The sequence below is a fragment of the Anser anser genome (genome assembly GCF_964211835.1).
Source record: "Anser anser genome assembly, chromosome: 2".
In the NCBI taxonomy this organism is placed as follows: domain Eukaryota; kingdom Metazoa; phylum Chordata; class Aves; order Anseriformes; family Anatidae; genus Anser; species Anser anser.
Window position 1 is genome coordinate 98,207,211 of NC_139721.1, and position 12,589 is coordinate 98,219,799.

The 12,589-nt window shown below is 53.6% G+C and overlaps 2 long non-coding RNA genes across 2 annotated transcripts in view; one reads left to right on the forward strand and one right to left on the reverse strand.

Annotated features, from left to right (window-relative positions):
• The window catches only part of LOC310893324, a 549,839-nt gene that overhangs the window by 232,375 nt on the left and 304,875 nt on the right, over positions 1–12,589 (forward strand). Inside the window, exon 2 of the long non-coding RNA XR_014578904.1 lies at positions 6,965–10,986. This is a non-coding gene — a long non-coding RNA (uncharacterized lncRNA). The remainder of the gene's footprint in view (positions 1–6,964; positions 10,987–12,589) is intronic.
• The window catches only part of LOC310893322, a 65,765-nt gene that overhangs the window by 50,992 nt on the left and 2,184 nt on the right, over positions 1–12,589 (reverse strand). The gene's annotated exons all lie outside the window — the stretch shown is intronic.

A 12,589-nucleotide genomic window follows, 5' to 3' on the forward strand; every position in this document is an offset into this window, starting at 1 on the left:
GGCAACACTGGGGATGCAGTGCAGTGAGTCCAGAGAGTGCAGTGGCACCACTGGGGATGCACTGCAGTGAGTCCAGATAGTGCACTGGCACCACTGGAGATGCACTGCAGTGAGTCCAGAGAGTGCACTGGCAGCACTGGGGATGCAGTGCAGTGAGTCCAGAGATTGCACTAGCACCACTGGGGAATGCAGTGCAGTGAGTCCAGTGAGTACACTGGCACCACTGGGGATGCAGTGCAGTGAGTCAAGAGAGTGCACTGGCACCACTGGGGATGCACTGCAGTGAGCCCAGAGAGTGCACTGGCACCACTGGGGATGCGGTGCCGGTAGTCCAGAGAGTGCTTTGGCACCACTGGGGATGCACTGCAGTTACTCCAGAGAGTGCACTGGCAACACTGGGGATGCAGTACAGTGAGTCCAGAGAGTGCACTGGCACCACTGGGGATGCACTGCAGTGAGTCCAGAGAGTGCACTGGCACCACTCAGGGTGCAGTGCGGTGAGTCCAGAAAATGCACTGGCACCAATGGGGATGCAGTGCAGTGAGTCCAGAGAGCGCACTGGCTCCACTGGGGATGCAGTGCAGTCAGTCCTGTGAGTGTACTGGCACCACTGGGGATGCAGTGCAGTGAGTCCAGAGAGTGCACTGGCACCACTGAGAATGCACTTCAGTGAGTCCAGAGAGTGCACTGGCACCACTGGGGATGCACTGCAGTGAGTCCAGAGAGTGCACTGGCACCTACGAGGATGCACTGCAGTGAGTCCAGAGAGTGCACTGGCACCACTGGGGATGCACTTCAGTGAGTCCAGAGAGTGCACGGGCTCCACTGGGGATGCAGTGCAGTGAGTCGAGAGAGTGCACTGGCACCACTGGGGATGCAGTGCAGTGAGTCCAGAGAGTGCACTGACACCACTGGGGATGCAGTGCAGTGAGTCCACAGAGTGCACTGGCACCACTGGGGATGCAGTGCAGTGAGTCCAGAGAGTGCACTGGCACCACTGGGGATGCAGTGTAGTGAGTGCAGAGAGTGCACTGTGAACACTGGGGATGCAGTGCAGTGAGTCCAGAGAGTGCACTGGCACCACTGGGGATGCAGTGCAGTGAGTCCAGAGTGTGCACTGGCACCACTGGGGATGCACTGCAGTGAGTCCAGAGATTGCACTGGCACCACTGGGGATGCACCTCAGTGAGTCCAGAGAGTGCACTGGCACCACTGGTGATGCACTGCAGTGAGTCCAGAGAATGCACTGGCACCACTGGGGATGCAGTGCAGTGAGTCCAGAGAGTGCACTGGCACCACTGGGGATGCAGTGCAGTGAGTCCAGACAGTGCACTGGCACCAGAGGGAATGCACTGCAGTGAGTCCAGAGAGTGCACTGGCACCACTGGGGATGCAGTGCAGTGAGTCCAGAGAGTGTACTGGCACCACTGGGGATGCACTGCAGTGAGTCCAGAGAGTGCACTGGCACCACTGGGGATGCACTGCAGTGAGTCCAGAGAGTGCACTGGCACCACTGGGGATGCACTACAGTGAGTCCAGAGAGTGCACTGGCACCACTGGGGATGCACTACAGTGAGTCCAGAGATTGCACTGGCACCACTGGGGATGCAGTGCACTGAGTCCAGAGAGTGCACTGGCACCACTGGGCATGCAGTGCAGTGAGTCCAGAGAGTGCACTGGCACCACTGGGGATGCACTTCAGTGACTCCAGAGAGTGCACTGGCACCACTGGGGATGCAGTGCAGTGAGTCCAAAGACTTCACTGGCAAAACTGGGGATGCAGTGCAGTGAGTCCAGAGAGTGCACTGGCACCACTGGGGATGCAGTGCAGTGAGTCCAGAGATTGCACTGGCACCACCGGGGCTGCAGTGCAGTGAGTCCAGAGAGTGCACTGGCACCACTGGGGATGCAGTGCAGTGAGTCCAGAGAGTGCACTGGCACCACTGGTGATGCAGTACAGTGAGTCCAGAGAGTGCACTGGCACCACTGGGGATGCACTGCAGTGAGTCCAGAGAGTGCACTGGCACCACTGGGGATGCACTACAGTGAGTCCAGAGATTGCACTGGCACCACTGGGGATGCAGTGCACTGAGTCCAGAGAGTGCACTGGCACCACTGGGGATGCAGTGCATTGAGTCCAGAGAGTGCACTGGCACAACTGGGGATGCACTTCAGTGAGTCCAGAGAGTGCACTGACACCACTGGGGATGCAGTGCAGTGAGTCCAGAGAGTGCACTGGCACCACTGGGGATGCAGTGCAGTGAGTCCAGAGAGTGCTCTGGCACCACTGGGGATGCACTGCAGTGAGTCCAGAGAGTACACTGGCACCACTGGGGATGCAGTGCAGTGAGTCCAGAGAGTTCACTGGCACCACTGGGGATGCAGTCCAGTGAGTCCAGTGAGTGCACTGGCACCACTGGGGATGCAGTGCAGTGACTGCAGAGAGTACACTGGCACCACCGGGGATTCACTGCAGTGAGTCCAGAGAGTGCACTGGCACCACCTGTGATGCAGTGCAGTGAGTCCAGTGAGTGCACTGGCACCACTGGGGATGCAGTGCTGTGACTCCAGAGAGCACACTGGCACCACTGGGGATGCAGTGCAGTCAGTCCAGTGAGTGCACTGGTACCACTGGGGGTGCAGTACAGTGAGTCCAGAGAGTGCACTGACACCACTGGGGATGCACTGCAGTGAGTCCAGACAGTGCACTGGCACCACTGGGGATGCAGTGCAGTGAGTCCAGAGACTGCACTGGCACCACTGGGGATGCAGTGCAGTGAGACCAGAGAGTGCACTGGCACCACTGGGGATGCACTGCAGTGAGTCCAGAGAGCGCACTGGCACCACTGGGGATGCACTGCAGTTAGTCCAGAGAGTGCACTGTCACCACTGGGGATGCAGTACAGTGAGTCCACATAGTGCACTGGCACCAGTGGGGATGCAGTACAGTTAGTCCAGAGAGTGCACTGGCACCACTGGACATGCAGTGCAGTGAGTCCAGAGAGTGCACTGGCACCACTGGGGATGCAGTGCAGTGAGTCCAGAGAGTGCACTCGCACCACTGGGGATGCAGTGCAGTGAGTCCAAAGACTTCACTGGCACCACTGGGGATGCACTGCAGTGAGTCCAGAGAGTGCACTGGCACCACTGGGGATGCAGTGCAGTGAGTCCAGAGAGTGCACTGGCACCACTGGGGATGCAGTGCAGTGAGTCCAGTGAGTGTACTGGCACCACTGGGGATGCACTTCAGTGAGCCCAGTGAGTGTACTGGCACCACTGAGAATGCACTTCAGTGAGTCCAGAGAGTGCACTGGCACCACTGGGGATGCACTGCAGTGAGTCCAGAGAGTGCACTAGCACCACTGGGGATGCAGTGCAGTGAATCCTGTGAGTACACTGGCACCACTGGGGATGCAGAGCAGTGAGTCCAGAGAGCTCACTGGCACCACTGGGGATGCAGTGCAGTGAGTCCAGAGAGTGCACTGGCACCACTGGAGATGCAGTACAGTGAGTCCAGTGAATGCACTGGCACCACTGGGGATGCAGTGCAGTGAGTCCAGAGAGTGCACTGGCACCACTGGTGATGCAGTACAGTGAGTCCAGTGAGTGCACTGGTACCACTGGGGATGCAGTGAAGTGAGTCCAGAGAGTGCACTGGCACCACTGGGGATGCAGTGAAGTGAGTCCAGAGAGTGCACTGGCACCACCGATGATGCAGTACAGTGAGTCCAGTGAGTGCACTGGCACTACTGGGGATGTAGTGCAGTGACTCGAGAGAGTGCACTGGCACCACTGGGGATGCAGTGCAGTGAGTCCAGAGAGTGCACTGGCACCACTGGGGATGCTCTGCAGTGAGTCCAGAGAGTGCACTGGCAGCAGTGGGGATGCAGTGCAGTGAGTCCAGAGAGTGCACTGGCACCACTGGGGATGCAGTGCAGTGAGTCCAGAGACTTCACTGGCACCACTGGGAATGCAGTGCAGTGAGTGCAGAGAGTGCACTGGCACCACTGGGGATGCAGTGCAGTGAGACCAGAGAGTGCACTGGCACCACTGGGGATGCACTGCAGTGAGTCCAGAGAGTGCACTGGCACCTCTGGGGATGCACTGCAGTGAGTCCAGAGAGTGCACTGGCACCACTGGGGATGCACTACAGTGAGTCCAGAGATTGCACTGGCACCACTGGGGATGCAGTGCAGTGAGTCCAGAGAGTGCACTGGCACCACCGGTGATGCAGTTTAGTGAGTCCAGAGAGTGCACTGGCACCACTTGGGATGCACTTCAGTGAGTCCAGAGAGTGTACTGACACCACTGGGGATGCGGTGCAGTGAGTCCAGAGAGTGCACTGGCACCACTGGGGATGCAGTGCAGTGAGTCCAGAGAGTGCTCTGGCACCACTGGGGATGCAGTGCAGTGAGTCCAGAGAGTGCACTGGCACCACTGGGGATGCAGTGCAGTGAGTCCAGAGAGTGCACTGGCACCACTGGGGATGCACTGCAGTCACTCCAGAGAGTGCACTGGCACCACTGGGGATGCACTGCAGTGAGCCCAGAGAGTGCACTGGCACCACTGGGGATGCAGTGAAGTGAGTCCAGAGAGTGCACTGGCACCACCGATGATGCAGTACAGTGAGTCCAGTGAGTGCACTGGCACTACTGGGGATGTAGTGCAGTGAGTCCAGAGAGTGCACTGGCACCACTGGGGATGCAGTGCAGTGAGTCCAGAGAGTGCACTGGCACCACTGGGGATGCAATGCAGTGAGTCCAGAGAGTGCACAGGCACCACTGGGGATGCAGTGCAGTGAGTCCAGAGAGTGCACTGGCACCACTGGGGATGCAGTGCAGTGAGTCCAGAGACTTCACTGGCACCACTGGGAATGCAGTGCAGTGAGTGCAGAGAGTGCACTGGCACCACTGGGGATGCAGTGCAGTGAGACCAGAGAGTGCACTGGCACCTCTGGGGATGCACTGCAGTGAGTCCAGAGAGTGCACTGGCACCACTGGGGATGCACTACAGTGAGTCCAGAGATTGCACTGGCACCACTGGGGATGCAGTGCAGTGAGTCCAGTGAGTGCACTGGCACCACCGGTGATGCAGTTTAGTGAGTCCAGAGAGTGCACTGGCACCACTTGGGATGCACTTCAGTGAGTCCAGAGAGTGTACTGACACCACTGGGGATGCGGTGCAGTGAGTCCAGAGAGTGCACTGGCACCACTGGGGATGCAGTGCAGTGAGTCCAGAGAGTGCTCTGGCACCACTGGGGATGCAGTGCAGTGAGTCCAGAGAGTGCACTGGCACCACTGGGGATGCAGTGCAGTGAGTCCAGAGAGTGCACTGGCACCACTGGGGATGCAGTGCAGTGAGTCCAGAGAGTGCACTGGCACCACTGGGGATGCAGTCCAGTGAGTCCAGTGAATGCACTGGCACCACTGGGGATGCTGTACAGTGAGTGCAGAGAGTGCACTGGCACCACCTGTGATGCAGTACAGTGTGTCCAGTGAGTGCACTGGCACCACTGGGGATGCAGTGCTGTGACTCCGGAGAGCGCACTGGCACCACTGGGGATGCAGTGCAGTCAGTCCAGTGAGTGCACTGGCACCAATGGGGATGCACTACAGTGAGTCCAGAGATTGCACTGGCACCACTGGGGATGCAGTGCAGTGAGTCCAGTGAGTGCACTGGCACCACCGGTGATGCAGTTTAGTGAGTCCAGAGAGTGCACTGGCACCACTTGGGATGCACTTCAGTGAGTCCAGAGAGTGTACTGACACCACTGGGGATGCGGTGCAGTGAGTCCAGAGAGTGCACTGGCACCACTGGGGATGCAGTGCAGTGAGTCCAGAGAGTGCTCTGGCACCACTGGGGATGCAGTGCAGTGAGTCCAGAGAGTGCACTGGCACCACTGGGGATGCAGTGCAGTGAGTCCAGAGAGTGCACTGGCACCACTGGGGATGCAGTGCAGTGAGTCCAGAGAGTGCACTGGCACCACTGGTGATGCAGTCCAGTGAGTCCAGTGAATGCACTGGCACCACTGGGGATGCTGTACAGTGAGTGCAGAGAGTGCACTGGCACCACCTGTGATGCAGTACAGTGTGTCCAGTGAGTGCACTGGCACCACTGGGGATGCAGTGCTGTGACTCCGGAGAGCGCACTGGCACCACTGGGGATGCAGTGCAGTCAGTCCAGTGAGTGCACTGGCACCAATGGGGATGCAGTGCAGTGAGTGCAGAGAGTGCAATGGCACCAATGGGGATGCACTTCAGTGAGTCCAGAGTGTGCACTGGCACCACTGGGGATGCAGTGCAGTGAGTCCAGAGATTGCACTGGCACCACTGGGGATGCAGTGCTGTGACTCCAGAGAGCGCACTGGCACCTCTGGGGATGCAGTGCAGTGAGTCCAGAGAGTGCACTGGCACCACTGGGGATGCAGTGCAGTGAGTCCAGTGAGTGCACTGGCACCACTGGGGATGCAGTGCAGTGAGTCCAGAGAGTGCACTGGCACCACTGGGGCTGCAGTGCTGTGAGTCCAGAGAGTGCACTGGCACCACTGGGGATGCACTGCAGTGAGTCCAGAGACTGCACTGGCACCACTGGGGATGCAGTGCAGTGAGTCCAGAGAGTGCACTGGCACCACTGGGGATGCACTACAGTGAGTCCACAGAGTGCACTGGCACCACTGGGGATGCAGTGCAGTGAGTCCAGAGGTTGCACTGGCACCACTGGGGATGCAGTGCAGTGAGTGCAGAGAGTGCACTGGCACCACTGGGGATGCACTTCAGTGAGTTCAGAGAGTGCACTTGCACCACTGGGGATGGGTTTCAAGCCAACTGCATTAACCGCTCATGCTTCTTTCTTATGAGACGTTAGTAAACCAATTACATAGCCTTGTCAAGACTAAATCACAGGTAAAAATCCTGTACATCTCATGTGGCCAACCACTCCCAACTAGGATTCCAAGAACCAGGAGTTTCGGTGAAAATAGGGCTAGTGCTATTAGAGGGGTGATTATTAGGGTAAGCCCTAAGCTGTCTTTAATGGAGAAGTATGGGTGGAATGGGATTTTGTCGCAGTCTGATACGATTCCTAGTGGGTTATTTGAGCCTGATTCGTGTAGGAAGTTTAGGTGGACTAGGGTGATTCCTGCAATTAGGAAGGGCAGTAGGAAGTGGATGGCGAAGAATCGGGTTAAGGTTGGATTGTCTACTGAGAATCCTCCTCAGGCTCATTCTACTAGAGTTTGCCCAATGTACGGGATGGCTGAGAATAGGTTGGTGATTACGGTGGCCCCTCAGAATGACATTTGTCCTCATGGTAGGACATACCCTACGAAGGCAGTTGCTATTAGGGTGAGTAGGAGGATTACTCCTGTGTTTCAGGTTTCTTTGTATAGGTAGGAGCCGTAGTAGAGGCCTCGTCCGATGTGTAAGTAGATGCAGATAAAGAAGAGCGAAGCACCGTTGGCGTGGAGGTTGCGGATGAGCCATCCGTACTGGACGTCTCGGCATGTGTGAGCTACTGAGGAGAAGGCGAGTGAAGTGTCTGCGGTGTAGTGTATGGCTAGTAGCAGGCCTGTTAGGATTTGTGTGGCTAAGCAGATGGCTAGAAGGGAGCCGAAGTTTCATCAGGCAGAGATGTTGGAGGGGGCGGGTAGGTCGATTAGGGAGTTGTTGATTATTTTTAGTAGGGGATGGGATTTGCGGATGTTAGGGGCCATTAGTGAGTCTGTGTGTTATTAGGATTATTACCAGGATGGAGAGGGCGAAGGATCCTAGGTAGGCCTTAATTAGCCCTGTGTGTATTGAGGTTGCGGCTTTGCTTGCGGCTACTTGTAGTTCAGCAAGGCCCTCTGGCCCTATTTTTTTGAGTCAGGAGAGGTTGATCAAGTGTAGGGCAATGTTTTGTCCCTTTTCTAGTAGGTTTTTGGAGAAGAATCGGTGTACTAGGGGGTTGAAGTACCCTAATGCAGAGGAGAAGTTTATGAGGGGGTTTGGTTTGGGGTGAGTGAGGGTGTGTGTTATGTTCGATAGTTCTAGGGCTAGGATGATTCCTAGGATTGTTATGAGGATGGCAGCGGTTTTGGTGATAAGGGGTATGGTTATTGGGGGGGTTTTGGTTGGTGTGATGAAAGAGGTAATGATTATTCCTGCTGTAATGCTGCCTAGGGCGAGTCGGGTTAGGGGGGCGGTGATTAGTGGGTTGTTTTCGTTTATTGATACTATTGGGGGGATTCGGGTTTGTCCAGCTTGGACTAGGATGGTTATGCGGATGCTGTAGGTTGCGGTGAATGCTGTGGCTATAAGGGTTAGGAGTAGGGCTCAAGTATTTAGGTATGATGTGTTTAAGCTTTCGATGATGAGGTCTTTTGAGTAGAATCCGGCTAGGAATGGGGTTCCTATCAGCGCCAGGTTTCCGATGGTTAGGCAGGAAGTAGTGACTGGGAGTATTTTCTGTAGGCCTCCTATCTTTCGGATATCTTGTTCTCCGTTTAGGTTGTGGATGATAGACCCTGAGCATAGGAATAGTATGGCTTTAAAGAAGGCATGGGTTGAGATGTGTAGGAAGGCTAGTTGTGGGAGGTTTAGTCCGATAGTGACTATTATTAGTCCTAGTTGGCTGGATGTTGAGAAAGCAATGATTTTTTTGATGTCATTTTGGGTTAGGGCGCATGTGGCAGCGAATAGGGTTGATAGAGCACCTAGGCATAGGCAGGCAGTTAGGGCTGTCTGGTTGGTGGCTAGCAGGGGGTGCATGCGGATGAGCAGGAAGATTCCGGCTACTACTATGGTACTGGAGTGCAGTAGGGCTGATACTGGGGTGGGGCCTTCTATTGCTGCGGGCAGTCATGGGTGGAGTCCAAATTGGGCGGATTTTCCTGCGGCTGCGAGGATTAATCCTATGAGGGGGAGGATTGGGGTTTGGTGGGGGTGTACGGCTTGTTGGATCTCTCAGGTGTTGAATGTTGAAGCTAGTCATGCTATGCTCAGGATCAGTCCGATGTCTCCGATTCGGTTGTAGATTACGGCTCGTAGGGCGGCGGTGTTGGCATCTGCTCGGCCTTGTCATCAGCCGATGAGAAGGAAGGACATGATTCGTACTCCTTCCCAGCCTACGAATAGGAGGAATATGTTGTTTGCGGTTGTTAGGAGGAGTATGGCGACTAGGAATGTCAGTAGGTAGGTGAAAAATTTTGTTACGTATGGCTCTGAGGCCATGTATCATATGGCGAATTGTAGGATTGATCATGTTACAAATAGGGCGATTGGAAGAAATGTTATTGAGTATTGGTCTATTTTTAGGCTCAGGGGGATTTTAAAGTTTATAATGAATTTTCACTCCCAGTGGCAGGTGACAGATTCTACTCCCGAGTAGATGAATGCGGTTGTAGGGGCTAGGCTAATTAGGAATGCGGTTTTAACAGCGCGGGTGGTGGCTTGTGGGGTGTTTTTAAAGTTTTTAAATAGAAATGGCAGGATGATTGGGGTTAGGAGGATTGTCAGCGTGAGTAGTGTGAGGGAGTTGATTAGTAGTGTGGGGTTCACTACTTTTACTTGGATTTGCACCAAGATGGGTGGTTCCTAAGACCAGTGGATTGCTGTTATCCTTTAAAAGTAAGGGGGCTGAGGTTTTAGGCTCAGATGTAAGAGTTAGCAGCTCTTGTTGGTTAAACCCTCCCCTCGGCAGGTAAGAAGGTTTGAACTTCTATTCTTAGAATCACAGTCTAATGTTTGGTTTAAACTATACTTGCATGAGGGGATTCCGGAGATCAGTTCGGGTTTGAGGATTAGGAGGAATATTGGGATAATGTGGAGTGTTATGAGCAGGTGTTCTCGCGTGGTTGAGTTTTGCATAGATGTGATGTGGGAGGGGATTGAGCCTCGTTGGGTCATTAGTAGTATGAATAAGGTGTAGGAGGCGGTTAGTAGGGTTGCGATTCCTGTTAGGATGATCGTGAAGGCAGATCAGTTGAATAAGGTGATTATAATGGTTAGCTCTGCTATGAGGTTTGTTGTTGGGGGTAAGGTTATGTTTGTTAGATTGGCCAGCAATCATCAGGTAGCTATGAGTGGTAGGAGAGGTTGTAGGCCTCGTGTGAGTAGTAGAATTCGGCTGTGCGTACGTTCATAGTTTGTGTTGGCTAGGCAGAATAGTATGGAGGAAGTTAGTCCATGGGAAATTATTAGGATCATTGCCCCTGAGAATGATCAGTGGGTTTGGATTATTCCTGCGGCGATAACTAGGCCTATGTGGCTAACGGATGAATAAGCGATTAGTGATTTTAGGTCTGTCTGTCGTAGGCAGATTGAGCTAGTCATTAGGGCGCCTCATAGGGCCAGGGTTAGGAAGGGGTAGTGCAGGAGGTTGGACAGTGGGCCCATAAATAGAGTGACTCGTATAATTCCGTATCCTCCTAGCTTTAGTAGTAGGGCGGCGAGGAGTATTGAGCCTGCGATGGGTGCTTCTACGTGGGCTTTTGGCAGTCAGAGGTGTAGGCCGTATAGTGGGGCTTTTACTATGAATGCTATGAGCAGTGCTAGACCTGATAGTATTCCTGTCCATGAGGTGGATAGGGTTGGGTGGGTTAGTTGTAGGGTTGGTAGGTGCAGGGTGCCAATTTTCACGTATAGGTGTATGATTGTGATTAGCAGGGGTAGAGAGCTTACTGGCGTGTAGAATAGCAGGTGTATGCCAGCGCTTAGGCGTTCTGGTTGGTTCCCCCATCGGGTGATTAAGATTAGGGTGGGAATGAGGGTTGCTTCAAATGAGATGTAAAATAGTGCTAGTTCTGTGGTGGAAAAGGCTAGTAGGATGAATGGCTGGACTGCGACTAAGGTTGAGATAAAGATTCGTTTGCGTTGTAGGGGTTCTTGTTGCAGGTGGTTTTGGCTTGCTATGATTATGAGTGGGAGTAGTCAGCAGGATAGTACTAGGAGGGGGGATGAGATTTGGTCAATTCCTGTTCAGTTGGATAAAAATTTGTAGGGGTAGTAGGTTGGGATTAATCACTGTAGGCTTAGGGCAGCGATTAGGAGGCTGTATAAGGTGGTGTTAGTCCATAGAAATTTTGGTGGAGACAGCAGGGCTGTTGGAAGAAGTATGATTGTGGGTAGGATGATTTTTAGCATTGCAGGAGGTTTAGGTTGTGTAGATGGTCGGAGCCATGTGTGCGGGTGGAGGCTACTAGGATGGCCAGGCCTGTGCCCGCCTCACACGCTGAGAAGGTTAGCATGAGAATTGGTACCATGGTGAATGAGGAGACTTGGTTTTCGATGGATCATATTGATAGGCCTACGAATATCGATAATATTATGCTTTCAAGGCATAGTAGGGCGGATACTAGGTGGGTTCGGTGGAAGGCTAGTCCTAGTCCGCTGAAAATGAAGGCTGAGTAGAAGCTTAAATGTAGGGGCGACATAAGAAAGTTACAGGGTTGGCTGTAATCTGCTGGGTCGAAACCAGCTATCTTTTTGGTTAGACTAACTTTCTGTTATTCTGCTCATTCTAGGCCCCCTTGAATTCACTCGTAGGCCAGTCCGAGTGTTAGGAGAAGGAGGATCACTACAGTTCAGGTGAGGGTCATTAGGGGGGATTGGAGTTGGACGGCTCATGGCAGGGGGAGTAGGAGGGCGATTTCTAGGTCGAATAGGACGAACAGGATGGCTACTGAGGAAGAATCGGACTGAGAATGGTAATCGAGCAGATCCAAGTGGGTCGAATCCACATTCGTACGGTGAGAGTTTCTCTGAGTCGGGGTTTATTTGGGCGAGTCAGAAGTTTAATGCGGTTAGGGCGGCGCTTAGGATTGATGATAGGGCGAATATGAACATGAGTGCGTTCATTGCTCTCCTCTGGGTTTATACCAGATTCTAGAGATTGGAAGTCAATTGTAATTAATATACTAGAAGAGCAAGATCCTCATCAGTAGATGGTTATGTAGAGGAATAGTCAGATGATGTCTACGAAGTGTCAGTATCAGGCTGCTGCCTCGAATCCGAAGTGGTGGTCTGATGTAAAGTGGAACTTGATCAGTCGGAAGAGGCAGACGGTCAGGAAGGAGGATCCGATGATTACGTGGAGTCCGTGGAATCCAGTGGCAACGAAGAAGGTAGATCCGTAGACGCTATCGGCGATTGAGAATGGGGCTTCGTGGTATTCTATTGCTTGTAGGGCTGTGAAGTAGAATCCCAGGAGGATCGTTAGGGTTAGGGCGTGGATGGCGTGTTTTCGGTTTCCTTCTGTGATGCTGTGATGGGCTCACGTTACGGTAACGCCTGAGGCTAGTAGGATGGCTGTGTTTAGTAGGGGGACTTCTATCGGGTTGAGTGGTTTAATTCCTGTTGGGGGTCATTGGCCTCCTAGTTCTGGGGTTGGGGCCAGGCTCGAGTGGAAGAACGCTCAGAAGAACCCTAAGAAGAAGAATGCTTCGGATGTGATGAAAAGGATTATGCCGTATCGTAGGCCTTTTTGGACTGTGGGAGTGTGATGGCCTTGGAAGGTGCTTTCTCGTACAATGTCTCGTCATCATTGGAGTATTACTAGGAGTATTGAGATGAGGCCTAGGGTTAGTAGTATGGATGAGTTGTAGTGGAATCAC